Source organism: Neolamprologus multifasciatus, chromosome 19 (genome assembly GCF_963576455.1).
Source record: "Neolamprologus multifasciatus chromosome 19, fNeoMul1.2, whole genome shotgun sequence".
Classification (NCBI taxonomy): domain Eukaryota; kingdom Metazoa; phylum Chordata; class Actinopteri; order Cichliformes; family Cichlidae; genus Neolamprologus; species Neolamprologus multifasciatus.
Genome location: NC_140457.1, coordinates 16,437,327 through 16,443,098, shown reverse-complemented (window position 1 = coordinate 16,443,098; position 5,772 = coordinate 16,437,327).

The following is a 5,772-nucleotide window of genomic DNA, read 5'->3' as shown; positions in this document are numbered from 1 at the left end:
TCACAATCGCACAATGGAGTAGTAATACCACAACAAGCAAGCTGACATTAAATTAATTATGGTGATACGACAGCTATACTAGAATAAAAGAAGCAATCTTCTTTTAGACCAAAACGCACATTTAAGTCACTGAACGATTTAGCACTGCAATCACATCATAAACTGAAGCAATCAGTCTGTAGATTGAATGCATTTCTCCAACCACCAGGAATCTGTGAACCTTGAATCATAGCTTTATAAAAAGTGATAAACTAAGTCGACTGAGATTAGAGTCACTTGTGTATACTCGTGCTTTTCGTGTAGAATAACTAGAAATAAATAAGTAATGTGAATGGATTGCTTCAGAGATTATCTTGTTCTATTCCTTCTCTCTTATACGTGCACAGAGACATACCTACAGATTTTTTTTCTTTTCTTTTTTTTTTTTACCTGAGCTGAGAATTCATGTTTAATGTATGAAGACAGAACAGCAGGAGTGTATAAAAATATTTCTTTAAAACATGTATGAGCTTCAGACACATTTCTGCAGAACTCTGCCATATGGCACAGGTAAGTTATTCTTGGTTTATTTCAAGTGGATTGCATTGTCAAGTACTGGCATCAGCACTGTAAGTTATCTGGTGGCAGTTATGTCAGACACCCAGTTTACCATACAACACCAAATGAGACTTTCAAATTCATATAAAGAGTACACAAAGAGTTAAAATCAGGGAGTAAGGGAAAAGAACGATTTGCTGAATCCACAAGAAACTGCACAGACTGAAGGTTAACCAAGCACGAAAATGGGCACAGAGGGAGCACCGGTGTACGGCAGATGGGCCAAAAGCATGATAAATAGCTGAAGGGGCTAAATTCAAAAATGGGAAAATCAGTACAAAAAGTGAACAAAAACCCTCTCCCTCTCTTATCTTTGAGCTGTACAATTGTACAAGATCAGTTTTTTACAATAAGATACTGTTGGTTTTCTGGATACAACAAAATGCCATGGTTATGGTATGACATCCAAAACTCAACCATGTATAGAATTTGACTTTTGTTAAAATGGTTTTCTTAGTTTGTTTTCTGTTTTTTTAATTTAATTGGATTGCCTTGTAATGCCAGTCGTTGTCTTAATGTGCCAGCATCCCGTCTCACTGAAAGCTGGTACATAAATAGCAAAAAAAAAAAGCAAAACACAGACTGATACTTAGCATAGTGCAAACCACCATAAGGATAAACTATTAATCTTGTATTAAGCTTGTCTTAGTTGTGCGCTTCAATTATTTTTCTCCCTGTGGAGACAGGCACAATGCACAAAAGCATGACCAGCCTTAAAATGAGGAAATTACTGAATGCCACAAACGCTCTTAAATCTCTCGTGATAAAAAGAACAATTGTACTGAGGGCCTAACTTCTTTTGAAATTAACAACAAACGATGCTATTAACACCACTTATAAAACATATAAACATAGCATCCTCGGGGTGCTGTTACACAACGGCAATATTCTGAGTGTTTCTGTGTGTGTATTCAGCTGAGAGGCTTCATCTATCAAATTCTATTTGTGATACTACCTGATATTTTCTACACCCAGAAAGCCAGGATTTGCAATCAGTGGAGACCACTTATCCTTTGATGTGGATTCTACAAATGCTACAAATCTTTGAGTAAATTTTCAGTAAGCACACCTTCATAGAGCTTTTTGAAGATCTTTTACTTCTTTGTACTGCTTTCCAAAGATCTGTGATACAGCGATTCATTCTCCGCTCCTGAAGGGTTTTCAGAGTTACAAAAAGTCTCATGATGATGATAATTCTTTAAAGCAGGATTAGAGTATAAAGAACTGCGGTGTAACAGTGCAAGACACACACACAGCTATAACAAATTACAGCACTGTGCAAAAGTCTTAAGCTTCAAAAAAGCCAGGCATTTTTGTCATTTAAGTCATGTTGAGTAGTTCTGCAGGCTTTTTCTTTGGACTTTGGCTGCTTTTTTTTACTCATTTTCAGTTCAGTCCTTACACCTAACCATTTTCAGAAAAATATTTGTTGTCTGTTAAGCTGCTTAACACCAACCTACAAATCTTTCAAGCTTAAAAAAAAAGCACTAACTAAACTACAGGAATGAGCCAGTGTTGTGTCTACACTGTCACCGTTTGCACTGGCAGACTGTGTTGAAGGAGGAAGAGGACCCAAACACAGACACTTGGAACAAAACTATAATTTAACAAAAGACGAGCCATTTATTTGTGGCTGGGAAAAGGTACAAAACAAAAGGCAGATGCACACTGGGAAAAACTAAATGCTAAACACAATAGACAAAGAACAAAACCTTGAACATGGAAAAACCTGGAAAAACCTGGAGGCATGAAAGCATGGAAACATGATGAGAACTCAACAGACAACCTGACCAGGAAGGAATGAAAATACACAGACTAAATGCACACAGGAGATGATGAGGGGAAGTGGAAATGTGGGGAAACAGCTGATTAGAATCAACATAATGATGCCACAAGGGAAGTGAGCCTAAACACAATGAACATGGGACACCAGACCTCTTCAAAATAAAACAGGAAACATAATGAGATGCACACATGATACACATGAAGGGCAAGGGAGACTTAAACACAGGCGTGAAGACACAAGGGGAATCTAATAAACAATGAACTACAACAGGACAACATAGGCAAAATAGAAATGAACTTAGATAAGCTAATGAGCTTAAACATAAACCATAAATATCAAAATGCTGGGTCAAATGACCCAGGAGCGTGACATACACCTTACAGAAAAAATGAGCTTCAGTGAAGAATTTTGTCCCTAATGTCAGCAATTACACATGCAGTTGTGTAATGGCATTTTTAAGTGTTGGCAATTCACAGACTTTAAGAAAAATTATTTCTGTTGCTATCTCAATGATAAAAAATTCCCTTTGTGATTTTCAGAACGGAGATATCCAAAATCTACCTTTAAGTTGTAGTGGATACGCTAATGTGGACCTTGCAGGTTTACATTGTCATGCAACAATTAACCTTTGATATTCTCTCCTCTGGATGATTCTGAGATGCAGGACAGGAAAAGGTCATGATATTAAAGGTGACTAAAGGTCACTGTAACATTTTGGTCACTGAGGTTTTAGCAATTAACAAACACATGGCAGGTAAAGCATTTCATGAAGGAATTGGACAGTCACCAAGGAAGTACACATTAACCTTATAAACCCCCTTTTTAAATCTACCCACCTGTTTACGCAGTGACGGCAATGCCAGACAGTAATGTCAGCTACCATAACAACAGCAAAGGACACTAATACCTAATTCAGGTCACAGATACAAACACACAGTGAAGGATTGATGCACTTAAGGAAATACAAAAAATTCTCCAGTGACAGTGTGTAGGCTTCTGCTCCCAACAATGTTAATCACAATGAGGAGTTCCTGACAGAGAAAATGCTGGGTTTTAAGGTGAGAGGAGTAGAGAGAGAAAGTGGAAGGGCGAAGGGAAGTCAGGAATACCACACATATATACAGACACACACAAACACAACACAAGGGTTGTCTGTTCAAGATTATCTACCTAGATTAGAGCAGATGAACCACGGGTGAACCTAAACAGCATGAAGCATGGAAATCATATTTGTTTATAAGTCTGCAAACATGCTCATTTTTAAATGTTTGTCTGAACAAAGATTGAGAAAGTGATTTATTTTCTGCTCATAGATGAAACTGTATACATACATAATTAACAAATAGCTTCACTAATCTGGTGTTGTCATTCTTAGACTGGGTCTCCTTATAAATACAAAGAACGATTCTGTGACAACCAAAAGCAATAATCTTCATAATAGCATGTATTATTCAGAGCCAATATTAGATGATGTCTGTACAGAGCCGTTGAATCTCTGATATTCATATGAAAAAAGCTTCACCTATAGAAATTCATATTAATAAATACTGATATTAATGATCACTCCAAAAATATATGGCTTTTGGCATTATTATAGATAAATAGCTTCTATTATGTCTGTCTTTGCTAATAGCTGCTATAGTTTCAGCTCTCATTTAATTATAATAGGACATAATGCCTGCAACTGCAGTGCTGAGTGGACGACCCAACCACAGTGATCCTCCTACGCTGGACAGTGACAGCTCCAATAAATACTTCATCGCTGCTGCTGCTCCTCCGGAAAACTCATCCTGGAATAAAAATGTCCTCTTTTTCAGACCTCAGGCAGCAGCAGTTGGAAATTCATTATTCCCATAGGCTTTCTTTTCAGAAGAAGATATCCTAGAAGATATCATATTTACATTCTTTTATTTGCTACTTACCATGTCATGCAGATATATTTGAAGCATGCTACATAATTGTAGCATACTGACAGGCCAAGATTTCCATTCCTATAAAATGAGTGATTCAAATAATTGAGGTAGAAATAATGAATTTATTGGACGTTATTATTCCAGAAAATCTTCTTTTCTTCCAACTTTAAAGCATGCACACAAGACATCTCAGGAAGAAATATTCTGAACAGTCCTGACCATTTGCAGCCAAATTGTGCACACACTCACACACACACACACACACACACACACACACACACACACACACACACACACACACACACACACACACACACACACACACACACACACTTATCAGATCATTGCGCTACCTAAAGGGCACACAAATCCTCCAAGAACTGCCTCTCTGCCTAACTTTGACAGAAAAAAAAATCCTCCTAATTTCCAGTCTTTGTACAGTGCTGCCATGCAACCATGGAGCGGAGATAAAATGGTAAGTAATTTCCATACTCGCTGTATTGCCTGAAAAATAACTGAGGGACTAATTAGTGCAGAATGACAAAAGAAAACTCTTTTTTTTCTCTGCATATTTTGAAACACCCCATTAAAGGCTAATTAAGTGAATCCATACCTTGCAAGAATCACATTTTACATTCCTGAATCTGTGCTCAGGGCTTAGGTGAAAAACTCCCACAAAACAATTTCACTGCCGTGATAAAAGGTTTTAAGCATGAATTAACAAAACCCTCATTAGCGATCCACAACACCCACACACAATTATGCAATTACCCATTCAAAGAGCTGTTTATTTGCAGACAGATGATTGATGTAAAAAGGCTTCCTATTATTCTCCTGTTATTGGTGAATTTTGTTAACCTCAAAATAACCAATATACAGCATTATCTCTTCTGTCGGTCGGAGTCTTAAAGTCAAATTTAAATTTCTACTTCTACAAAGTTATTCTGAACTTCACATTCTGGGCGATAGAGTCTCTCTAGATATGAAGATGCATTTCTCTTTCTAACGGCCAAGCACATTTATAGGTCAGGTTGGATGGTATCTGACTTGAGGCATGAGCACAGCCTTTTATCAACCAGGAAAAGCTGGCCTTTCTGTCAACCTCTGTCTTGGTCTTCAGCTGCCTGTATTCCCCAGATTATAGCCTGGGCAGCTGGCTCATTTTCTGACCCGAGTAACTCCCAAGCAGAGAGGACGGGGCAGAGGCTGAGAGAGAATGCAGAGGATAGTGTGAGGAGGAGATAGGATGAAGAAATGTGAATAGGATAGAGGAAAACGGGAAAGCAAAGTCGCTCTGAGAGAGTCAGCGGTGCAGAAGAGAGGAGTCAGAGGAGCCACTGACTCACTGAATGAGACAGCCGTATTTCATTTCAGAAGCATGCTTTTCACTCGAGCTTTATCTCGAATGAAATATGGGGTATGAAAGCAAGATAGAAACTCCAGAGAATTGAGGCTTTCTTAAAAGCCACTATCATG